Here is a 25,312-nt window from a genome sequence, read left to right as displayed (position 1 = left end):
CGGGGAGAAGGGTGTTCCCTCTTAGCAAGTGCAGATCGGCTGTGCCTCAGGCCTCGGCACCGACCTTGCTCTGCGTCTCTGGACAGCCCTTCATCTTCCCGACCCCTTGTATTTTTTAAAATATATTTTATTGATTTTTTACAGAGAGGAAGGGAGAGAGATAGTTAGAAACATCGATGAGAGAGAAACATCGATCAGCTGCCTCCTGCACATCTCCTACTGGGGATGTGCCCGCAACCCAGGTACATGCCCTTGACCGGAATCGAACCTGGGACCCTTCAGTCCGCAGGCCGACGCTCTATCCACAGAGCCAAACCGGTTTCGGCCCGGCCCCTTGTTCTTGATGGAGACGTGGCAGCATCTGTCATGGTCAGCTGGGGGGATTCGTTTCTGCTTCATGACAGGCTGGCTGCTGTGTTACTTGGTACATAGGTATTAAGCCATCAGATCTTTAAGAATTTTAGTTCTAGCATTATAAATATTCCTGCTTTGTCATTTAATGTCACTTGGCTGGATATTCTATTCTCTGATGTTAAGCATTTGGACCTCTTTTTACTTACATTTCCCCGATGTACATCTAGTCATCCTTTTCGACCTTGCTGGCTTGCTTTGGTCAAGGTATTTCTCTGTGAAGTAGCCCCTTTGCTGGTCGGTGATCTCCGCCGGTTTGAAGTGATGGACATGGTCCCCGTGTTGATTTGTGCTGCTGGTATTGTGTGTTGGGGGTTACAGATAAAACGTGTTCCCATTCACAAACACTCACAGTGCGTGTGGCCTCTGCTCTTCGCCTTCCCGGTTGTTGTGTTGTGTTTTGGTGTGGTTGACCTGAGAGCTGGGGAGGTGCGTGGTTCGTCTTAACGGTTACTAGTTCCGTCCTTTCCTCTATTTGATAATGTCTATTGTTTCTGCACTAAGCGTGACAGTAAAGCACCCTGTACCTGCCTCTCCCAAGGCACTGCCTCCCCGAGCACCTGCTCTGGCACCTCCACACGCCTGAGCCTTTCTTGCTCACCTGTTACTCTGCTCTCAGTTCCCACTCCTGCCTCTGAAGCGACAGGCTCCTCTCCCACCTCCCTCCCCCCTGCCCCTCTCTGCTTAGGCTTCTTTCTCCAGGTGCACACATCACAGCTCATCCCTGGGCCTTCTTGGTGCCTCAGGTGTGTCCCTCGCTCCGCTCCGTGCGGGCAGAGGTTTGGACTGTTAGCAAATGGAGCCGCTTGTTGCTGTGTCCCAGCTGTTCCTCTCCCCAGGACCTCTTGCCTCCGGGTCAGGTTCACAATCCTGTTTGGTTGCCCAGCCCTTTGATTTAGTCTCCTCCTTTCTGAGACACCCCTGTGCTCTGATGGAGTCCCCGCCGTGGCCCTCATGGGGGCCCTGGACCCTGAAGAAATGACTGTGGAGCAAACCACAGGACACGTGGGGACCAGGCTGTGCTGCTCTGCATGGCCGCTCAGCACTTTCCGCCTCCGCCCTCCCAGAGCGCGTGGCCACGCCTCGGTTCCCAGTGGCACACAGCTCTGATGTGGCAGGCCCCTGGCGCTTGTCAAGTCCACGCTGATAACCATCACCCGCCCACACCCTTGAGCGTGGGGACCCTTCCTGAGGCAGCTTCCTGGACTGGCTGGCAGGTGTGCTGTGGACTCACGTCCGCGTGTGTGTGTGTGTGTGTGTGTGTGTGTGAGTGTGAGTGTTGCGCGCCTCCCTGCCTGAGGGTGAGACTCGGGCTGAGAGGGCAATGAGCTGCTGGTTTTGTCCCAGCTCAGGTGACACTAAGAACTTGATAGACATTGGACTTTATCAAAGTCAGGGAGAGCTTTGCAGCAGTCAGTGATCGGTGCCTTTGACAAGTTTTCAGTTAGTAATAAAACTAGGGGTTGATGGCTGTCCTTCGTTAATGAGTAATTAGCTCCACGCTGTCGACTCTCTGAGTTGACTGTCCAGGGTGAGGGCTCATTTCTTTTCTTTTCTTTCTTCCCTTTAATATATTTTTATTGATTTCAGAGAGAAAGGGAGAGGAAGAAAGAGATAGAAACATCGATGATGAGAGAAAATCTTTGATCGGCTGCCTCCTGCAGGCCCCACTGGCGATCGAGCCCGAAACCTGGGCATGTGCCTTTGACAGGAATCAAACCCGGGACCCTTCAGTCTGTGGGCCGACGCTCTATCCACCGAGCCAAACCGGCCAGGCGAGGGCTCATTTCTTGAGGAGACCCTGAGCTCTGGAGTCTGGGGACCTGGTCGGGGCTGGCGAGGTGGGCGTGCCCTCCCAGCCTCAGTGTGGACGAGCCATAGAGGATACCCCATGAGACCAGCGGCAGGTACGGTGTCAGGACGTCTTTTTACCAATTTCTCTGTATTTTGATGCTGTTTTTGTGAAGGCTTAACAGATAGTGGATAGGTTACTGTAAGGATCTAGGCTTCTTCATTTGGAGTAAATGCTGTCTAACGAAGATTTCCTGTTGGAAGTTAAAATTCTTAATCCCATGGTCTAGGTGAGGAGCAGGAGCCTGTGGGGAGCGGGAGGGGATATTGTTGGACCACAAGGGTGTATGCGGGGGGAGTCGCTTATGTATGGGCTTGGCTGTGTGTCCTCTGGTGTGGGTACTTAGGTCGTACGCGCTGCCGGGAAAGCGTCATAACTAGCAACACGTTCTTCAGACGTCAAGTTGCTTATGAAGAACCATGGCATTCAATGCTTTGGAACCCAAAAAGCTGTGACTAAAGACAGAAGTGAACATGTTTCCGTGGTTGCTGCGAGGTTGGATCTTTGGGTTGGAAGCCTTGGGGTCCAGTGTGGTTTGTTGGTGAGGAGAGGACCTGGATCGCCATTACGTGGGCTTCTCAGGCCCCTCTGCACGGGCCCCAGGAGGTCAGCTATGCTATCAGGTAGCGTAGACCTTGTTTAATAATTACTCACTTAGTTGGGGCTCCCCCCCCCCGTGCCAGCGCCCCACTTGGTGTTGGGGGCAGAGGTGACCACCGTTAGACCTCACACAGACTGGCAGGAAGCATGTGTGAAGTCATTTGTTCTTCATGCATATATAGAGCCCTGAGGGCTACATTTTAGTGGGCAGCCGGGGAGGCGAGGTGACAGTAATGAACAAATACACTGGAGATGCCAGATGAACTGTGCTGAGGGATCTGCGTGGGGCTGTGCAGTTTGATGGGCAGTGTGGGTGCTGGTGGGGAGCAGACGACCCTCACAGGGTATGGCAGGGAGCAAACACCCAGCACCAGCCAGCTTGGCAGGCAGGCAGGCAGGCAGGCAGACGCAGTGAGGCTGGTGAGGGCTGGGGAGTGCAGGGGGCAGGCCCAGGAGGCCAGGGCGCCCGGCTTAGCAGACATGAGGGGGTGGCTTCTGTCCTTGGTTCTGTTCAGTGGAAGGCACATGGGGTCACTGGGGCGTGGGCCGGCCTTGGCATGATCCCCACTGGGTGGAGAGAACTCTGGCTTCCCCTTTGGACAAGAGTGGAAGTGCGAGAGGTGATGGGGCTGGTGACACAGTGGCGGAGAGCAGACAAGCTTGCTGGCAGGTTGAGTGTGCGTATGGGGGTCTGTGGGATATGTGTGTACATGTGCGTCTGTGTATGTGCCTGCATGTGCTGCATGTGTGCACACATGTGTGTGACTGACAGAGGCAGCACTGGGAGGTGCACACTTGTCCCCTGATTGGTCCCGAGCGGGGCTCTTCACGCAGAGTCGTCCTTTGGAGTTTGTGTCTGTCTTAGACCTTATGCTGCTGCTTGGCAACACGACAGTCACCTCGGGGACAAATGGCTCGGCAGCACCGAGGCGCTGGCCAGCTGTGGGCTCTTAGCCTCAGTGTGTAGCCGGACTTTCGAGATGTCTCTCTGCCTGGCCTTTGGCCAAGGCCCCTGGCTGGCCGCACCGCCCTCCGGATGCTGGACGGAGGGGCTGCACCTCCTCGGGGTTTGTGGACCTGCCCTCACACCTGCAGGAACAGGGGAGGCAGAGCCAGGTCTGACTAGGAAGAGGGGAGGGACGTGTGCCTCGTCCTACTTCCCACCAGGATGGCAGGACGGCCTCACAGCGGAAGGCACTTGGTGAGAGGCTCTGAGCCTGCAGGGCCCTGGTCATGTGACCCGTGACCAAAGGCTGGAGGCTGGGCAGGAGGCTCCTGCTCTAGGGATAGATGGATGTGAAGGGTGGCCCCGCTTCAGGGGCCCAGGGGGGCTGAGGAAATGTCTAGCTCCGGGGCAGGTCCAGGAGGCAGCTAGAGCAGGGTTCCCACACCCAGTCATGTGTCCAAGATGCTATTTATACCCACAGCACAGGCGCACACTTCACACGCACACCATATTCACACCACACACCACTCACACAGGGTTTTGTTTCTTTAAAGACACAGATCTGAAGCAGTTATGGCAAATGTTCCATCTCAGTGACGGGTGCTGGGCGTTGGAGACACTGCTCTGTTTGCCTCTTTAAAATTAAAAACATGGGAAATGAGGACACATTTGTAATACCTTAACCAATAAAGAAATTAAAAAAAAATTAAAAACATATGCAAGTGCTATGAGAGGGACATAGGAAAGGGCTCCTCCCGGGACAGAGCGCTCCTGCAGGGAGGCTGCCCTCAATCAAGTGAGAGGACAGGTGTCAGCCATGAATCAGGTGAGGACAGTGGTCAGCTGAACCCCGCTGCCGGCAAACCTTGGGTGAGGGGGGATCTCATGTGGCCAGTGGGCAGGGTGCTGGGGGCAGAGCCCAGCCCTCGGTGCGTCCGGAGGAGCCTGTCTGTGGTCAGCATGACTTGGGCCCCGGGGTGCTCTGCGCACGGCTAGGCCAGGCCCTGGTTGGTGAGAGTGTCTGTTCCCATCCGGCCTCTGCTTCTCTTCCCGATGCTTACAGGAGGGCGTGCTCCCGGGGAAAACAGCTGGTGTAAGAGGAGAGGCCAGGAGAGCAGGGTCCATTGCAGAAGGCGGGTGGGGACCACTGGGACGGCCCTGCTGGGTGCAGCCTCCTCACTCTCTGTGGTCGGAAGCTCAGCGGGAGACACTGGGGTGGAACGGGTGCAGCGGAAGTCAGGAACAGCTCAGGTAGTTTTCATTGACTCCAGGATCTACTATTAAATACTCCTTTGCCGTAGAGTTTTACATGTGTTAGGAGCAGGCTCAGCCCACGTGGGCAGCAAGTCAGTGCAGGCCAGTCTCCCCTCTCCCGCCAACACCGAGACAGCCCAGGGCCGGGCAACAGCTCCGCACAGCCCCAGGCACCCAGGCCCCTCTGATGTCCCTGTCAGCCTGCAGCTCTGTCCTCTTGGTTATGACTTGTGGCTTCAGAAAGGCTGCTCCAGCCTTGCCATTTCACCTGCATTCATTCCAGGCTGGAGGGGGAGAAGGGCCCAGCTGGGCTGTTTCCTTTGGAAGAGCTCCACCCAGAAGCTTTTACCACCATCTCCCTGTCCGACGTGGCTGTCCCAGCTGCAGGGTGCTGGGACCTTACCCTTCGCTGAGCCTGCGTCTGCCTGACAGCGTGTCCATCCTGTTGGTATGAAGTGGGGGACAGTGAGATTTGCACTGGCAGTGTGTGTGGGGAGCACGTTCCTCTCCCCTCAAGTTCCTGCTGGCTGGTCTAATAATCAAATCCACATCAGACAGATTAGCCCTAGAAAATGGCCAAATTGAATACATATGTCCACATGGAACCCCACATGCACGAGAGGTTCCGAGGCAGACAGGGACAGTGAGGGATGTAAGACATTCTGAGTTAGGGGTGAGGCAAGGTTCCTGGGGGCCGCAGCGGGCCATTGCAGGATGACGAGAAGAGCAGATGTTCAGTAATTAGTTTGTGCTGCCCGATAGAGAGGCCAAAAAAGGTGATCTCTGATCATCTCTTATTAAGCACAAGGCCCCTAATTCAATTCTTCTAGGCTGGTGTGGGTAGGGACAGAAGTTTCTCTTGAGCCCATAGGATCTTGGTTGTCTTCGGCTCAAAACAATCTACAAACCACAGAAGCATATTTTGGGGTGCTCATTCTGAACCCCTGTAGCAGCCATCTCCTTCCTACCACTTCTCAGGGTAGTCAGTATTCCAGAAATCAGGTGTATCCTTGACCTTTGACCTGGATGTGATAAAAAGAAGGCATCTTCTCCATTTCTCCATGCTTCCCTCTTCGCTGCACTTGGCACACATTGGCTGTTCTGCAACCGTTGCCCTGCATTTCTGGTTTTCGGTGTGGGGGCTGGTCGGGTCCTGGCTTTCAGTCTCTGTGAAAATAAAAAAAGTCGACAGCCACTGCCTCGAGCAGGACCACTTCCTAAGTGCTCCCCCGCCTGGAGTGGGGCCCACCCCCTGGACGTGGGCAGCTGGGCACTCTCCCCTGGACCCCACAGCGGTTGCCCCAGGCCACCCACGCTCCTGGCTGCTCTCACCGTCCTGGTGAGCAGAGATTTTAACTCGGGGTGAAAAGGAAAACTGGTAGAAAACTAAATGTGCTAAGCTGGCAGTTTAGAAAAAATTAATTCAGTCAAACTACTTGTAGTTAGGGGGCAGTACAGTCCCCTAACTAATAAGGATAAGTCCAAGATTTGACTCATGTGCATAAAACCAGTGGGGAATGAAGTATGGTAGCAATCATCTCAGGTAGAAACTATAGTTTAACTTTAACCCTGCTGTTTGCTTTCTGCACTTATTTGCTTTGTTTAACAATAGAAACGTTATTTTGATTTCCTGAATTATATAAATTATCCCATTGGTTGTGGTCATACTGGTCTTAGAAAGCACATTTTCCTTTACCTGGGAAGAACAGCACAATGATCCCAAGGTCAGAGGGCTCCAGTTAACGTGTCCCTGTTGACCCAGTGATCCGGAGACCCAAAACTATAACTTAGATAACATGCTTAAGTAAAACTGCTTCTGCTTCTGTAAACTGCTTTTTTGCAAACCAGGTTCCTCATTCCAAACCTTGGGATGTAATCAATACCTTTGTGATCTTTGCCTATAAATCTGGTGTTGTGGCCATCTTATCACTATGAGAGTTGGGAGATGCCCCCTCATAGTCCCGGATTTGCAATAAATGTGACTCTTTAATTCGAAAAAAAAAAGAGAGAAAAGGAAAACTGGTGAGCTCCTGCCCCTCTACAGATCCTGCCTCCCCGACGGGGAGGGGCTGATGGCAGGATAAGAGCTGGGCCACCTCCAGCCAGGGAGCCGCCCTGCAGGTCTGGCCCAGGAGCTCACAGGTAAGGGCAGAGCTGCTCTCCAGCAGAACCCCCGACCTCCCCGATGGAGCTGGAGCGATGGAGCGAGGCACCGAGTGGAGGGTGGGAGAGAGAGTAGGAGTTGAGGGCCGCGCATCTCAGACCCCACCGTCTCGTCCGAATCTGCACTCTCTGTGGGTCCGACTCTCCCTAAGCTCTGGCCACAGAAGAGTGGGTGGGTGAGTTACTTATCCCGGACCCTCCACCTTGCTTGCCCGGAACGGCATCTGTCCCTCTAACATATGGGAGGTCCCGGTGGCTGGCGTCTGTCCTTCTCCAGCCTGAGCTCAATTGTCAATGTAAGAAGCGTCCAAACCTGTAGAGAAATTTTTGTAAGAGTTTATTTGAGGCAAATTGATGACATATGCCAGGGAACAAGATCTCAAAAGCTCTGCGATTTTGCAGCTTCTTACATACATTTGAAATCAAGAGAGATTGCATGAAGGTGGGGCAAAGCGGGGCAGGGATTGGGTTACAGTACAGTTAACAAGATTGTTCTCTCTCTCTCTCTCTCTCTCTCTCTCTCTCTCTCTCTCTCTCTCTTTCTCTCTCTGTTGTTGTTAATCCTCACCTGAGGGTTTCTTTTCCATTGATTTTTTTAGAGAGAGTGAAAGGGAGGGGGAGAGACAGGGAGAGAAACATCGACATAAGAGAGACACCAATTGGTTGCTTCTCAAACGCACCACAATCAGGGCCAGGGATCGAGCCTGCAACCCTTTAGCCCACAGGCGTTAATCATTGAGCAAAGCCGGCTAGGGCAAGCTTGTACTCCCTTGAGGGTTAACACTCCCTTCCAGGGGTATTGCTTTTGGTGTTTCAAAGGTGTGTTAACCTAGATGCAGGAGAACAATGGACAGGGCTGGCTTAAAACCTTCCACTAAAGAAGTTATAGGCCTGGGCAGGGCTGTCCCCCATGAGCTGCCCACCTAGGAATTTATGATCAGATCATCTGGTGAGAATACTTCACATAGAACCCCCTTTTCACCCACAAAGCAAAGGCAGGACTGGGTGAATAAGACATCTTGTTGGCGTCTGCCTTACAGTCATTTCTAGGGCCTCAACCTCAACATTGCTGTCTGTCAGGATTTCGACAGATGATTTCTGAGTCCATAGTATCTCCCAGCCAGGGTGAGCCAAAGCTTTTGTCTGCCACTGATGTCATGTGACTAACTGGAATGACAGAGCCAACCGTCCCGTGTCAATGCCACTGCCCAGAGTGGCTGGTGAGCCCTTGAGAGCAGAGGGCCAAGCCGAGGGGCGCCGAGAGTTAAACACATGGGAACTGATGGACTGAAAAGCCCAGATGACAGGTGACGCAGAACATGGCCTTGACTCCTTCTCACTGTTGGCTGCATGTGGACCTGATGGCATTTGGTCTGTGTTGGGTTGAGCAGCGGTTTCTTTCGGGATTATCATCAGGTTAACACGCAAGGGGCAGGAGGAGGCAGTTCCGCAGGTGAGCACACGTTCAGGGCGTGTGGCAGGATCGGTGCCCGAGGTAGGCTCGGGCATGGGGCTCTGAGAACAGGCCATGCACAGGGACCACACCTGCACGACAATGAACTTGAACCAGCAGCTTCCTACATGTGATGGGTTTTATGCTACGAAATCAGCACCCAGGCATTTGAGAGCGAGGGGTTCTCTGTGGTCTTGCTAGTGGTTTGGTTCCTGTCAATTAGGTGCGGGGAGTGTTGCGTAGGGTGAGACCCAGGCCCTGCCCAGCAGCCCCATGTGATGCCGGAGTGGACGGGCAGATGGCCAGGCCAGGGGTCCAGAGGGCTTGGCATAGGCCCCACCTCAGCACAAGTGGCAGGAAGTGGAAAGGTTTCCTGGTGAATTAAGTTGTATACCTGGCTCCCACCTGATGGACCTGCTGGTGAGAGAGAGGATGCGCACCTGTGGCGGAGCTGGCGGTATTGCTTCACCCTGCCCGGTTTGAGGACGGCGAGGATTGGGATCAGGGGCAAAGACTCGCCCCAGTAATGACTCAGCATTTGACTAGACACCCACCCATCTGTTCGTTTCACAGATGTTGGTTACTGTTACTGCCAGGGCCTGTGGTGGGAATGGGTACAGAAAAACCATAAACGGTGTGTCTGCCCTTGTCTGTCAAGGTGAGCTCCCACGAGAGCGCACTGATGGGCACTGTCCTGCCAGGGCACCAGGGAAGCTGGTGCAGGGAGGGATCTTAGAACCTGTGTCCAGTGGTCTCGGGCAGCAGAGCCGGGCGCGGGGGTGGGGGCCTGGGGCCACCTCTGCTGTGGTCAGCATGCATCTGCCCACGTGCGGTCTTGTCCTGGGTCTGGACTGCAGGCCTCAGCTGGCCAGGTGGAGCCAGCTGCCCATGATGGGAGAGAGGATTCAGGAAAACTGCACCGAGCTCTCAGCCAAGGTCAGGGTCACCCTGGAAGTCCCACATGAAGACCACGCGAAGTCTGTGTCAGAATGGGATCTCTCCAGGTGAGACTCGATTTGTGCCGCCCTTTGGGAAGGTGCTGGAAAACATGTTGTTTAAGGTGCTCAGAGGGCCAGGGATGAGACAGGTCACTGCGGGGCAAAAGTGACTGTGAGTCGGGGCTACTAAACCAGCCCATGTCCTGTCTGGTTTGGAACCAGGGGAGGTAAAAATGTCAGCTTTTCACTGATCTGTTGAAGAACACGTCTTACATGTGCATCCACGCGGCTTCCTGATCTAAGCCCCAGGGTTAGAGGGCGTTCCCACCAGGCACAGTGACTGCACCTGCCCTGCAGCGTGGGGTTGGCCTGGGGTCCTCCTGCAGGAGGGTCACAGGATGGGGGCCCGGGGGCCTGGCAAGGAGGGGCTGACAGCAGACCACCCAGTGCTCAGTGGGCAGTGGGTGAGCAGCGGCTACCCAGAGATGGCTGGAGTGGCAGGTGCGACCTCCCAGTGGTCAGAAAAGCAAGTTTAACCCAGGCGGTCATGACTCATCCGCAGACCAGCAGACACCATGGTCAAGGGGCTTGAGCAGGAGCTGGAGGGCTGGATGTGGGCTGCTTACGGTGGGTGCACACTCGTTGGTGAAGACACCTTCTGAGCACAGATGGGTGGGAAGGTCCTGGAGGGAGGGTTCCTGGCCGCCTGGTGCCCTGGGAAGGTGGACGAGCCGAGTCAGCTCCACGGGGTGTTCCTCCCAAGAGCCCATGGGTGGCACAGGAGGAGGTGGCTGTGGTCGAGTGTTGGGAGGGTGAGGCTGCCAGTGTCGCTGAGGTGCGTCTCTCAAGCCCCCCTGTTCACAGCTGGTTTGTGCAGGTCGACAGGATTTGTGGGGACATTTTTTATTGATCCAGGCACATGGCATGTGTAAGGACTAGGCTGTGGATGTTGCCGGGCTTGGCAGACTCCAGGGCTGCCTGACCCCTGCAGGCAAGACTGTGAGGGTGCCGTGGGCGCGGTGCCCAGGTGACCCGCCCCCAGAAGGCCCAGCAGCCGCAGCTGGGACTTGCTGTGCCTTGAGAATGGCCCAGTGTCTTCTTAAAGTAGCCCGTGCTCTGCCTTCTCCACACAGGAGAGCACACTGGCTGGCCCTTCTCGTTGCCCGCTCCCACCTCGTTCCTGTGCTGCTCCCTGTGGCATTTTGTCTCCTGGAAGCTGTGTAGGTGAAAGCAGAGGGATTTCATGCCAAGAGCAGGTCTGCATTCTGCTCCCAGATGCACCACTAGCTTGGGCTGCACTTTCTCCTTTTCCCCCCAAATGGGAGGCGCACATGGCCATGCCCCCTGGTGATGGGCACTTCCCCCTGTGCGGCAGCATTTCGTCTGCATCTTGAGTCCTGGGCCAGGGCTGCTGGAGTGAGAGGAGCCCGAGAGGCACTCACCACTCGCAGGGAGACGGGGTGCCTGGCAAACGGCAGGACCCCTGGGCCCTGGGGAACAGTCAGTCCCCTCTCAGCTCTCACAGCACTGTCTCTGCCCGCCTCCACAGGGGAGGGGCCAGAAACTAGCGCAGCTGGTCAGACCAGGAAGCTCCGGACTGGTATCCACCACTGGAGGCCTGAGGGGCTTTTCTGATCGCACTCTTTTAAAAATATATATATTTTATTGATTTTTTTACAGAGAGGAAGGGAGAGAGAGAGAGAGTTAGAAACACCGATGAGAGAGAAACATCGATCAGCTGCCTCCTGCACATCCCATACTGGGGATGTGCCCGCAACCAAGGTACATGCCCTTGGCCGGAATCGAACCTGGGACCCTTCAGTCTGCAGGCTGACGCTCTATCCACTGAGCCAAACTGGTTAGGGCTGATCGCACTCTTTTTTGAAGATCATAGAAATAATGAATCTCCATTTCCCAAGATAAAATCCATGAGGCTTTCGTAACGGGGCCTGAGCATGGGACTGAGCCGCTCATGGTGGTCGGCAGCCCGGGGGACGCCCTTTGGTTGTTGGGGCGTCTGCTGTGCCCGCCAGGGACTCAGCGTAACCTTGTTGGCAGGTGCCGTGAAAACGACAACTGGCCAAACACACCTTTCCGGGTCTGTGGGCACAACTCGGGTCTGCACTAACCTGTCACTAAAGCAGCAGCAGAGGTTGGATGTTATATCCATGATTCAGGGGAAGGCTTGGCTTCTCTTCTGTATTTTTTCTTGTAGGTCTGCTTTATTTCTTAGGAGGAAATTTGTCTGAGGAAAAAATTAAACTTATATTTCCTTTTGAAACTTTTTACTTTGAAATCTAAAGAAATTTCTATCAGGAAAACCAGACGCAGGCTAATCCCAGGTGTTCAGGCTGACACCGCAGAGAGCCAGGTTGGAAGCCAGCTGGCTTCTGCATCTGAAGAGTCTCCTGTGCGTCGAGGCCTTTCGGTGAGTTACATTTTCTAAATCTGCGTGGTAGCGACCGTCTTTTTTAGAGGGGAGGTGGAGAGACCTTGTTCTTCAGGCCACACTTCAGAGCCCTGGTCTCACACCCTTGTCCCTTCAAAGCCAGGTGCAGCTCATGCTGGCACCCGCTGGGAGCCGTGGGGGAGGCGGGAAAGATCTGGGCTGTGCCCAACCCCAGCAGCCGGTCTGACGACTGGCTCAGCTTTCAGTTCTTTAAGGTTGGAGGAGCCGGGCTGAGCAGGTGGGGAGCCCGCTCTGAGGTGGAGGTGGCCGTGCAGAGAGGAGAGGAGCCGGAGGAAGGGCAAGGAGCTGGACAGGACCTGGGAGCGCAGGGTGGCAGCTGGCCTCGGCCCTCCAGGTAATGCCACTGTGGAGCCTGCAAAGGTGTGGTTTTGGTTGTTGGCCGTAGTTTATGTTTCTCTTTACTTTTTCTGTCTCTGCTTTTTTCTGTAAGGTTAAAAAAAATAGCTTGCCTCCTCTCAGGAAAAGGTCTAAGTGTCATTAGCAAGGTACAGGTCAGGACCATAATACCGGCCACCCCAGCACCCCTCCCCCCGCGCCATGCCCAGCGACAAAGGCCAGGTGTGGGCGGCCCAGGCATCACAGGCTGATCCCTCGGGACCTCACACACCATCCAAATCCTTGAGGCTTAAAAGGACCAGGTGACCAGGAGACAGTCCACCTGTGGGAACCGGCAGGAGCTTCTGTGGAGAAGGAACTCGCCCAGTCTGGGCAGTAACTCCCATGGCCCCATGCATGTGCCCATGTCCCGGGAGAAGGGTGGTGACTGCATCCCACAGAGCAGGCCGGCAGGCAGGATGGCCTGGGGGCACCCTGAGGCTTCTCCATGGTTACGCAGTCACCCTGCAGGACTCCCGATGGGACGGGGGAGCAAACTCCACCCGAGCGAGAGGCTACTGAGGCTAGAGCAGAAGTGGATTCCAGCCAGACACAGGCAAGTGCCCAAAGAGCGGGGCCACCGCAGGCCCCTCGGTCCTCGCCCAGGAGCCCCGAGGCGATGGCACAGTCACATTGTCACACCACAGGCTGGGCACTCGATGGTCTGCATGTCCTGGGCAGGAGAACGGGTACCTGCCTTTTAATACGTTCCTACATTGAAATGCTCGCAGCCAGTTTAACAAGAATGACAGAGGGCAGTGATGCTGATGATAACTAGTCCCTGGTCTAGTGCATTTCACAACTCACTCATTTAACTCTCGTAGCCTGGTGGTGTAGGAAGTACCCCCACTCTATAGAGGAGGAAGTGGAGGCTCAGAGAGGCTCAGTCCTTTCTCCAGGTCACACAGCCTGGTGTTGGGGAGGCCAGGATTTGAACCCGGCCATGTGCTCCTATTCACTCCTCCCTCTCCCAGAAAGATGAGGCTTGCACTACCCAGCAGGCTTTCCTGGTGGAGGTCCAAGTCTGTGCAGGCTGTTATAACACAACGCCATAGGTTGGCGACTTTAAAGAAACAGACATTGATTTCTCATAGTTCCTGAGGCTGGAAATCCCAGATCAAGGCACAGGTGCCTGGAGAGGCCTGCGTCCTGGCTCATAGACAGTGCCTTCTTGCTGGGTCCTCACGGGTGGGAGGGTGACAGCACTCTCTGGGGTTTCCTTATAAGGACACTAATCCGTTCATGGGGGCTCCACCCTCATGACCTAAGTCACCTCTCAGAGGCCCCTCCTCCAATACCTCCACGTGGGGCATTTGGTTTCAACAGATGAATTTGGGGAGCGGGCACAAATATTCGGCCCACAGCAGAGAGCGAGCATTGTGGGAGGAAATCAAGTTATAGTCAAACGACATTGCCACCTGCATCAGGAACAGACCCCAGGCCCCGCGGCAGTCTGTGGGGGTGGTGGCGAAAGTTCCTCTTTTGACCACGTACTTCTGCATGGTTTGAAAGTTTTGCAGCAAGGATCTATTACTTTCTGCTAACGCACAAAATCTCATTCTTTACAAAATCCTTCTTTTTTAAAAAATTGATCTTAGAGAGAGAGAAACATCAATTGGGTGCCTCCTGCATGTGCCCCAACTGGGGACCGAACCCACAACCTGGGTGGGTATGTGCCCCAACTGGGAATGGAACCTGCCACCTTTTGGTGTATGGGACGATGTTCTAACCAACTGAGCTACACTGGCCAGGGCTTTACAAAGTCCTTTTAAAAACACAGAGCTCAAGAGTTGGGGTGTTTTTGCTAGAAATGTTTCACTCGGTCACAGAACGGGCAGCCAGTCTACACCAGTGAGTGGCCACAGCGTCTCCGTCTCCCCGGTGAACAGGGGGTCTTTGGTGTTCCTCACTCACCACCCCCATCCATTCAGACCTGGTTAGAAGGCAGCGAACAAAAGCTGCTGCTTTTATCCTTCCTCCCTCCTCCCAGGTCGTTCCTCCTCCCTTCACAACCCAGCAGGCCCCTCTCCGGCTGCGAGGCTCAGACCTTCTCTGCCTCTGAGCGGAGGGATGAGTGGCTGTTTGCAGGGCATTTGATTGGATTTTGCTCTGAGGCTGTTTAGGACCTAGTTCCTGTTCATGGAAGCCTGAGTCCTGATCCCGCCATTTGCTTGCTCTGTGACTCTGGGCTAGTGCCTCACCTCTCTGTGCCTCAGTTTCAGGTCTGTAACATGAAGCTCATAAGTGTGCCCCCTCCTCTGAGGGGTGGTGAGAGTGGATGAGCTGACACATAGGGATGGTGACCAGTGTGCATGCTGGGACATGCTACAGACATGTCTACTGACGTGTCACCCTGTGCAGCATTGTTAGGACGTCCTGCCTGAAATTCTAGACCCTGGTCTTCCTCTCCAGGGAGCTGGGGCTGGCGGGCCCATGTCAGGGGCTGGTTGTGTGTTCGCAGTTCGAGGTGCTCCCTATGCGCTGGGCAGCTGAGCCACCGGGCACTGCCTGCACTCGAAATGCAGCAGGAGCATTGAACAGCCACACAGCCGGCGAGGGAGAACAAGCCCTCTGCAGGCGGGGAAGGGAGGCTGGGGTGCAGGTGTAGGCCCGGCCCAGCACCCAGAGCTGGTGGTTGCTCCTCGCTGGCTTCTAGTGTATCCCTGTCATAGTGCCTATTCCGTGGAAGGAAGCGTGGCCGCACAAACACACTGTTCTGAAGATGCAAATGGGAGCAAATGGAAGCAGTATCAGGCAGCACATGCGGCGGGCGAGCTAGGGTCCCCACACACGTCCCGACGGGGATGGAACCCTGACCCGGATCGAACCCGCAACTTTTTGGTGTACCAGGGCCCACCAGGTGGTTCTCACAGGTGCTCCAGGGCCATGTGCACCTGCTTTCCTCACTTCCCTACTCCTGGGCTGTGACTGCCTTCTGAAGGCTGCCACCTGTCCTGACATGCAGTCGTGAAAAAACCGTGTGTTCACATCTGTGGGCTTGCCGAGGGCCCGAGAACCCGGCCACATGTCCTGAGGACGCTTTGCAGGCTGACCTTTCTGTCTTAGAGCCGAGCAGGTTTCTCTTAGTCCACCCTGAACCGGCGAGGCCCCGCCCCCACGGGGCAGCGCCGCGCCCCCCCCCCCCCCCCACCTGCTGCCGGTCACACCTGTGCCTGTTCATCCCCGTGGCTGTCAACGCCACCGAGTAGCTGTAAGCCACGCAGATAGCGTCTGGCATAGCGTCCTGACTGCACTTCAGAGCACTGGAGAGTTGGCCGCTGGCCTTCCTGGGCTCGCACCTCGGTTGTTTACTTGTGTTTGGTTTGCATAGTAACCCACGTTCTAGTGCGTGTCCCCGTGTGGATTGGAAGGACATGGTATCAGCTGCTCCGCGCGAGTACCCGCCTCGCTCCTGGAGTCTCATTTGCCCAGAGGGAGTCACAGCAGGGAGCTTTGCTTTGTTATTTACTTATTTGTTTGTGCACTTAACGCTGTGGAAGGGCTGGTTGGGTGAGGCGTGGAACCCAAACCAGCAGTCTCAGGTGCGGGAAGTGGCCTCCTGCCGGTGCCACCGTCGTGTGTCAGGAGAGGCCCCGCCGAACGGACACGCCCTCAGCTGTGCCCCCAGTGCAGTGTGACTGGAGCGGGCCTGGAGACTGCTTGTCTCGGCCACACTTGGCTGCAGACTGTCTCGCCTGCTTCCTGGGACCAGAGGAGAAAGCTCCAGGGACTCATAACCTTTCCAGAGCCGCTGGGAAGCACCAGGAGCTCCAGTCAGTGGGAAGGACGCACTGGGCATAAGAATGAGGAGTGAGGTGGGGCCCTGTCAACAGCCAGGAGCCCAGTGAGGCTTCAGGGGCGGGGGTGGGGGTGGGGAGTGGTTAAGTGAGCGCATTTGGCAACTTCTTATTGATGGTCCTGCAACATGTGGCTGGCATCCTGAGGGTTCTCTCCGGTCTAATGCTGAGCTCAATCAGGACAAACAGGCTGGCGCAATGGTGTGTTCCCAGTGGGCGGGCAGCATCTCATTAACCTAATAAACGCAGTAGGGCTGAGCCGAAAGGCAGGGCGAAAAGCTGCAAAGTTACTTGCTCAGTGTCTCTCCTGCTGGAAACTCAGCGCCTTGCCGCTGCCGTTCTGTGGTTCAGGCAGGACCCAATTTCTTGAGGCCGGGATGCCAGGAATTGACACAGTGCCTTTGGGGACACTGTGGGAAAGAGGGTGATTAACTGTGAGTTAACAAGAGTCTGAGGCTTGGAGACACCCTGGCCCCTGGGGACTGCCGGAGACTGAATAAGCCACGAGTCATTCCGGGGGTGGGGGTTGAGGGGTGGAGGTCTGGGTTGAACTGACTGCGCTGGGGCCAGTGAAATACTCCGAGGCCAGCGTCGGCCAAACCTGGTTCTCATCCTGGGTCGGCCAGTTATTTGTGAGCCATGCAGTTGGTCGTGGTACCAAGAGAGCAGTTGTGATCACTAAATGAATAATTCGCGTTTAGTGCCTCTCAGCACGACCTTGCGTGGTCTCCCTGATCACTCACTGGCGTGTCTGGGTGTGGTCTCCCCCCTGTCACCAGGGCGTCCCGGCGGGGCCCGTGGGCCTGCCTGCCTTTCCCTGTTGATGCTGCCCTTCAGACCTCAGCGTCACAAGCCCTCGCGGTGAACTCGGAGGCCGTCGCACCTGGTTCTGGGTTGTTTCCAGGTGGGGTCCCTGCTGGAGGGCTGGGACCTGGAGGTGAAGCTGGCAGAAAGGGGGGTCACAGTTTCTGGAGGGCCAGGGTAAGGCGGGGGAACGGCGAGAGCTCTGACCAGTCACACCTGGCCTGAAGGTGAGTGAAAAGAACAGGTCAGGGAAGGGAGGTGGCCCCAGAAGGAGCAGGACCCAGGCACTCAGAGCGGCAACAGGCGTGGACCAGTTGTCCTGTGTCTGTACCTGCCCCTCCCCTAGATGCAGGTAGATGAGATCGTATGTTTGTTCTGGAAGCTGGAGAGACACACAGCTCCTGCAGGTGCCACCATAGAGCCTGTGACCAGGTGGCCCCTGCGGGCCCCGTGGGTGGCCCAGAGGGCAAGCTTTCCTTCCCCAGCTCAGCACCCCCTCCTGCCTGACCCCTTGTGGCTCCAGAGCCATTCCCTGCCATGCTGGCAGCTCCTTGTTCTGGGGCAGGGCCTGTAGCAGATATGAGGAAGCAGCACCTGCCGCCCCCAGACCCCAATGGCTGACAAGTGGGGTTCTCCCCTGGACGAGGGCCGTCAACGGGTTACTAAAGAGCTGCTTTGAGAAACTACATAAACTGCAGCTGCATACGCGCATTCATCTGTCCTCATGTCTGATGGTCGCAGTACTTGCCTCCTTGAGCAGGAACGGTTATTACACCTGCAGTGCTCTCGGTTGTGTACGAGAGAGAATGTGGGCATTCCATGAGAAACTTGCTGAGTTTAAAGAAAAGTTAGGTTTTTAGAACCTGCCTTTAATGTTGCTGCTCTGAGGACACCACCAGGAGGCTCTGTCAGCACGCTCCTGCTGTTCTCTTTCGTATTTAGCATAAGTCAGTCATTTTTAGTCCAGGGAAGTATCTAGACACGTTCTTGTGTAATACCTTCAAATTAGCTTTATTCTCTTTAACCTTCAATAAGAGACTCAGAATGAAGTCGAATAGTAATCCAGGGGCAGGAGTGACCTCACTCGCACACATGGTCTTGAGGACCAGGAGGGCCACTGCCACGGGTCCTGAGCACGGCCAGCGGACAGGTGCACTCAGGACCCCACGGGGAGTTTTCTGTCCAAAGAAATACTACTGGAGGAGGATTTTGGCCAAATTCCTATGCCAACCTTTATTTCAAAATCAATAAAGCCAAGATTCTAAGCATTCTAGGTTTGCTGTGTTTCACACAAATAATGACAAGGGCATAGTAAAAAGTGAGAACTGTCTCAACATTCCTGCCCTAGTTGGTTTGGCTCAGTGGATACAGCGCTGGCCACAGACTGAAGGGTCCCAGGTTCAATTCCGGTCAAGGGCAAGTACCTGAGTTGTGGGCTTGATCCTCAGTAGAGGGCGTGCAGGAGGCAGCCAATCAATGATTCTCTCTCATTGATGTTTCTATCTCTCTTTCCCTCTCCCTTCCTCTCTGAAATCAATAAAAATATATTTTTAAAAAACAACAACAAAAAACATGTCTTACTGTTCGTAGAACCCAAACCAGGCCTGAGGTTTAGTTTCTGTTCTGCTCCAGCCCGGAGAGAAGTACCCGGCATTTCTCCCCACCTCTGCCGGCCGGTCCCCTCTGCGGGCCTGGTTCAGGAGCCATGATGATGTCATCACGAGCGCCAACCATTTTGACATTTACTATGCCAGGTGCTTTCCCTGTACCAACCCCCTAAACATCACCACCACCCATTGATGAGGGTAGAGTGATTATTCCCACCTTACAGTAAACTGAGGCTTAGCTTGAAGTGTGGGGGGGTAGTGCTAGGATTGGGGTGCAGTCCGTGCCCAGGGCTGTGCTGTGCACCCTCTCTCCAGGGTGGTCACAGAGGCCTCCTGCGATGTGGCTGGGAGAGGAGACTCCTGTGACACACTGAGGTCCAAAGGGCAAAGAGAGAGCGAGAGCCAGGGCGCCCTTCGCCAGAGAACCCCCTTCGAGACTGGGTGCTGACCACAGGCCCGGAGGGCCCCTGGGGAGCCGTCTGGAGGCTGAGCATTCAGAGGGGTCTGTGCAGTCCAGGGTGTGCGGGAACCCCACGGCCTGTCCACTGTCTCGCCCGCCGAGGCGCCAGCCTGGCTCCTGCCCTGTAAACTTGGCAGGAGGCCGGGACGAGGACAGGATGTGGCAAGTATCTCGAAAGCCTGCAGTTGGGAAGGTGGCTGCTGGGCTCTAGCAGTGGCGGCTGGGGGTGGGCCATGACCCGGTTTCTATTCTAGAAGAGCCTCTCAGCGGCACCGTGGAGGGGGCCGGCATCCTGAATTACTGGGGTGCTGGCAAGCAGGAAGCCTTTCCGGAGGGCAGGGCCACCCCGGGTCCCAGAGAGTCCTCAAAAATACCTTTCTAAACGAGCGCTGACCTCAGGGCAAAGGTCGGGCCCAGGTGCTGCCACTCAAGTCAAGGGCACCTGCTGCCCTTTGTGGAGCGAGACCCGTGCTCAGCGATGGGCTTCACGGCCGCCGGGGCCAGCGTCCTCGAGGCTCAGATGCACGAGGGCCCGGGCCTTTAGCTGCATCGCAGACGAGGGGTGGTGGCTGGGCAGACGTGCACCACCCCACAGCTCTCTGAGAGAAGGGTTTCTTTTCACTGTTTATTAGAAAGGCCGAGGTCGGGTACCTGGCAGGGAGAGGACCTGTTCCTCAGGCCTCAGATGAGGACGGTCCTCACATCCCAGGGGGAGCACACACCGCCCTGGGGGAGCAGGTCCTCCCGGTCAGCAGTTCCTCTGGCTGCTTTGGGGATTACGGAGTTGGGAAGCCTTAGGCAGCCAGACACTGCTCAGGGCAAAGCCCCTTCCCGGCGGGCTAAGCGGAGGAGTGGCGACCTGCCTTCCCTCCGATGGCTTCTCGGGCCACAGGCCTGAGTGTAAGTCACAGACGGATGCCTCTAAAGGGCCTTGCAATCAGTCTGGAGGCTCCAGGGGCAGGGCAGGGGCAGGGCAGAGCAGGTGCAAGGGCAGGGCAGGCTTTGCCAGCTGTGGGGCCCGCCCCTTGGCAGGACACAGGAGCACAGGTGCTGGAGGGGGCTTCGGCCGGGCAGGCAGGGCAGCGGGGCCTTCCTGTCTGGAAGTGGGCCCTTCGTGTCACGTGCAGGGAAGATGCACAGAGCAGTAACCTTCTGGTCACCCAGTGCAGCGTGATGACCCTGAAGCAGGGGAGGGGAACCTTTTCTCTGCCAAGGGCCATTGGGGTATTTGTAACATCATTCCAGGGCCATACAGAGTTACCCACTTAAAAATCAGCCTGCGGTATTTGGTCAAACATGTAATCAACTCACCCCTAATGCCTTGGCAGGGCCAGGCCACAGGATTGCGTGGGCCTTATACTGTCCGTGGGCTGGGCGTTCCCCACCCCGGCGCTGAAGGAAGGTGCATTGGCCAGAGGCCCCTCGAGGTGCTCTCCCAATAACATCTCTCTTCCTGCTTCTGCGTGTCTGCCGGGGCCTTTGCACAGCGAGCAGCTTGCAAGGGTGACACTTCCGCCTGCATCTCTATCTCATCTCAGCTCCGTGAACGTTCAGAGTCCAGGCAGGGCCACGTGGGAGACAACTGTTTCCCGGGAATAAGAGGAGTGACTCTTCCCCAAGTCTTCCCCGGGGCAGTGCCCGGAAAGGCATTCCCCAGGGTCTGGAGTTGGAACTGGGCCTCTGGTGGGAGCACAGCAGCCTGCTCTGGGCGGTGGTCCGATGGCCTGGGCATTGCCCCAAAGAGAGGATGTCCGTCCAGCACTGGGAAGCCTTCCAGAGGTTTTTCCAGCCCGAGCAGAGCCTGGGGCCCACCTCACTAGCTCGCCCCACGTGTGCTGGGTTGTTGTGCTATTGGGGTTTCTGTCAGCTTCTGGGTCTGAGGTCCCGGGTCAGCTGTTTGGTGGGGCCCGCTGACCTGGTCCTGTCCAAGGCCGTGATGCACCTGTTTACAGCGGCTCCTGCTGAAAGCCGCTTACTGGATTAGCGGGAGCCTGGCAGCCCCGAGTGGGCGGAGGGAGGCCTCGCCCTCTGTGCTGCTTCAAGGCCATTCGAGCTGACCTTCGAGACTCGCAGGGTGCCTCTGGGTCGGGAGGCAGCACCCCAGAAGTGCGTGTCCCCCTCGGTCTGCCGAGCAGATGCTCTTCGTGGCCCAAGCCCGTCCCGTGTGGCAAGTGTGGGCCTGGTCATAATCCCTCTCCTTACCCTCCGGCCCAAGGTGACACTCGCTGCCACTGCCAGTCTCCTCACCAGCTCTCAGAAGACAGGGGACAGGCTGTGAAGATGCTGGCCAGCTACTCGACCTGCCTCTTCTCAGGGGTTTGTGCTGCCCTGGTGGCCGTGGCTTTGACCTATTACTTGTACTGGTGAGCGTGGCTGGTGCCGGGGTCTGGGCTGTCTGGGGGGAGGGGCTCCGCCCCCGCTGTCCCTGTAGGTCCACAGACTCACCCCACCCCCCGTGGGGACTCCATGGCGGGCTGGGAAGGAAGCGGTTACTGCCCGAGCACAGTGCGTGCTGGGGATTATCCTGCCCTTCCATGAATGCTCTTTGTTAGAACATTCCCGAGGGAGGGTCAGGGTGCTGGGTGACTGGGAGGGAAGCTCTTGCCCCGAGCCCTCGCCATCGCTCCGCCTCTAAGCCCAGAGCGGGGGCAGCGGGGGCAGCGGGGGCAGTGGGGGCAGCTGACAGACACGGGGTCGTCAGTTGAACAGAAAATGGTAGCTTCCGTCAGAGGCGTCTTACCCGTTGTGCCCATAGGTGAGAAGGTGGTTTATGGGGAGTCACCAGTGACCCTTTAAGCAGCGGTGGCCGGAGCGCACCCAGCGCTTGCTGTGACCACGTGCGGGGATCTGCGGGGTGCCGTGGGCCACCTGGCCTCCCCTCCGGGGGCTCAGCGCCTCCGTCCCCTCAGGAGGCTGTGACAGCCAACGGGGCAGGTGTGCGCTGGGCCCCAGTTCTGTCTGTAAAATGGGATGTTGACCGTATCTCTGCAGGTGACAACCTTTGCACACGGGCGGGTGCCGATGGCACACAGGGCCGGCTCCCTCCTGATGGGCGGTTGTCGGGGTGGCCGTGGGGAAACCCCAGCCCGGGTCTGGAGTCACTTGACTGGCTAGTGCTGGAGAACGGGCAGTTTCCTGCAAAGAGGCAGGCTTCCCGGAGGTTCTGCCTGGCGTATTCTTGTTCCTCCCCGCCCTTGGTTGGGTGGGAGTTCTACCCTCTGAGCTGGAGGCTTTCTCTCTGTAGATCCGATTAATGCTTCTTTTGTGTCTGGCGATGGAGGGGTGCTGCAGGCGGCAAGGCCTCAGCCAGGGCAGGGCTCCCCGCTGGCTCCCGGCCTCTGGTCCCCAGGTGTACCCCAGGCTTTGGCAGCCCTTTCTGCCTCAGAGCCCCCGTCCTCCTGAACAGTCTAGTCATTTATTTGCCTCTCAGGGGCCTGGTGGCACTGGTCAGTCAGCTGGACTCCAAAAGGGGCGGGTCTGCCTCCGCGCAGCGGGCCGCCCACCTCGTGGCGGGGGAGGGGGGCATGCTGGTTTTCTCGTCTGTCTGTGGATGTTTCCTCTTGCAGCGCTTGTCCTGCCACTTAATAGTCCTTGTTCCACAAACGGGAAGAGACCCCATTGGAAGAACATGCTAGAAGCTCGTTGTGATCTGGCGGAGGACTCGGGCAGCCCCCTCCCCTCCCCCCCACACACACACCCTGCTGAGTCCCCGTCCTCACTCCCGTGCTGGGAACTGGGAGAAAATGCCAGGTCTTGGTTCCCTGAGGTTGCCGAGCTGTCCCCTCCCCAGTTAGGACTGACTCACGAGATGCCTTTTCAGCTGCCACGCTCCCCTGCCACGTTGACAGGATGAGACCAGAGCTGGTGTGGCAAACCACAGGATGGGCTCACCCCCTGCCCCCTCTTCTCCTCCCCGGCTGTGACCAGCAACCTGCTCAGCTCAGTTCTGGTTGGAGGCGCCAGGAAGAGTTCCTCTGTTGAAGGGGCTGCCAGCACTTTGTCAGCTCGAAAGCACTTCACGGAAAGGCTCGTGGACTCCCGGGGAGTTCCCACCAATGGGGTCAATGTGAGTCCTCGGGAGGCAGCTTCCCGGCTGGTCCTGTCTGCGTCCCTGCAGCAAGGACTCTCGGCAGGTCCTCCTTGTGCCTCGAATGAACCTGCCACAGCACGGGGCTGGGGTGGAGAGAGGTGCTCCAAGGGGAAGCCTGACCCAGCGGCAAGGGGCCACACGGAGCCTCTGACCGCCACCTGCAGGTCTCTGCAGCCGCCACCTCAGGGCACGCTGGCCAGGGACAGAGCCCTGCTGTTCTCAGTGGGCCTTGCTTCAGATCTGGTGTAAGACGTGTCAGAAAATGTGGGTTCAAATACCAGCTACACATCCAGCATCGCTTGCAGGTCACTTTCCTTTTTATTCAGCAACATCGCCAGCCACTGCTTCCAGATGTGGCACTGTCACAGAACGCGTTACGAAGTGCACCCTGGGCTATCACATCCAAGTGCGATTCTTTACATCATGGAGTAACAGCAAGGTTCGCGTAACCTGCCCACCACATGCTGCCTGGCATGACCCCAGAGCCCGGTCACACCCCCGTGGCTGCCCCGCTGCCAAGAGGTGGCGAGGTGCAGAGGACACCGAGTGGGAACGCATTCTTGTTATCTTGGCCCAGTCAGTAGCTTGTTATTGGTGTAGACGCCACAATTTAGAAAAACCAGGCAAAGGGAGCGAGGCGGTTATGTGGGAAGGAGGAAGGCCCAGCTAGAGAGACACATCATTTCGGGTGCGTTTCCCACGGGGTGGAGTGCACGGCTCTTCGTGCGAGGTGGCCGCAAGCGGCCCTCCTTGGTTACAACTTTCCAACAGCAGTGCCAGCTGTAAGAGGGAGAACTCGGGGTTTCTATGCCAATTAGAAGGAATTAAAAATTAAAAGCAATTAAAATTTTTAATGTTGCAAAACTATTCCTAAGTCGGTGGCATTTTTAGAGACAAGCTGCCTTGTGTCTTTGATGTAGAGCTTGTGTGCCGGTCTCCCAAGCATTGATGGGCTCTGGAGGTGCCTTTGTTGACCATTTAATTGAAGACACTCTGGTGCCAGCGAGTTCTGCGTTTTTAGTTTCATTTAATCTTAGAAATCCCTAAACTTAGTGCAACAGATAACCCACCTCCTGGTAGTGTTCCGGTGCCTTTAAACGTCCCGCTCCTGCCTCCTGCCTCCTCCTGCCACCCCCACCCCCCACCCCTGCAGGCAGGCCTTGAACGCTTTCCCAAGAGGAGTCCCAGTTCCACGAACTTGTCCCGTGGCTTGGTTGCAGAATGCTTGCCTAATAGAAAGAGCCATTTTATCAGAAGAGAAACCTCTAGAGTGACAGCAGTTGGCATCAGCTGCTGTCCTGCATGAGGCATACGCCAGGGTCGCTGGCCTAGGACAGGCCCCGCTGTCAGCCGTGGGCCTGTGGGCAGCCCTCAGCCTGGGCTCAGGCACGGTGAACGCCCGGGTGTTGGTGCTAGGGCCTTCTCATCTTCGCTGCTATACATGACTCCTCAGAGCTTTTCACTTCAAGGATACTGTTTTGATTTTAGTAACATTTTTATGATTATAAAAGTTATCATTATTCCATGCCAAAAACTTAAGTGAAAATTAGAAAAGCATTTTTTAAAAAGTCCACATCATTTCATGACCAGAGATTTCCCCAGGGCAGTTAGGTATAGTCTCTCTCAGGCGTGTGTTTGTCACGATGTGTACCTCTGTCCGCCAGCCGTGTACGCAGTAGTCACGTCATGTCACTGAGGCCTCCATGCAGCCAGGTCCTGAGGGACAAATGCACCTGGAGGTGGTGCGCCGGTTCACCAAGGTTGCCCTGTGTGTCCGGTGTTTGGTATCATCCATCACTAGCCGCCTGTCCAGCATTCACCTTCCCACTTGTCTCCTGGTCCCCATAGGATCGGTTCCTTCCTTGGTCCCCGTAGGATCGGTTCCTGACCGCTGAACTCGGGGCTGAAGGGCGTGGCCTTTGGGGTTGGCTGGAGCGCGTTGTGCCCAATGGCCATGCGTCATCTCCAAGGGCTGTCCTTTCACTTGCTCTTTTTCAGTTGATGGCAAAAGTGAATTCGCCCTTTTGTTGTGGATCTAGACCTTAGGGAAGGAAGTTACTTACGGAATTTGAGGACTCATGAGATATCTTCA

At 56.3% G+C, this 25,312-nt stretch overlaps 1 protein-coding gene across 3 annotated transcripts in view; it reads left to right on the top strand.

The window, feature by feature from the left end:
- The window catches only part of AGPAT3 (1-acylglycerol-3-phosphate O-acyltransferase 3), a 70,855-nt gene that overhangs the window by 19,870 nt on the left and 25,673 nt on the right, over positions 1-25,312 (top strand). The window contains exon 1 of one of the 3 annotated variants that reach the window (XM_036351485.1): positions 12,270-12,421. The exons of 1 other annotated variant lie outside the window; for it this stretch is intronic. The gene's annotated coding sequence lies outside the window, so the exon portion shown is untranslated. Of the gene's footprint in view, positions 1-12,269; positions 12,422-15,966; positions 16,236-25,312 lie in introns of those variants that run through there. One more of the 3 variants, XM_036351487.1, reaches the window with a different exon arrangement.

Source organism: Myotis myotis, unplaced genomic scaffold (assembly GCF_014108235.1).
Source record: "Myotis myotis isolate mMyoMyo1 unplaced genomic scaffold, mMyoMyo1.p scaffold_m19_p_2, whole genome shotgun sequence".
In the NCBI taxonomy this organism is placed as follows: domain Eukaryota; kingdom Metazoa; phylum Chordata; class Mammalia; order Chiroptera; family Vespertilionidae; genus Myotis; species Myotis myotis.
Note: the sequence above shows the minus strand (reverse complement) of the source record. Positions and strands in the feature narration are given on the sequence as shown.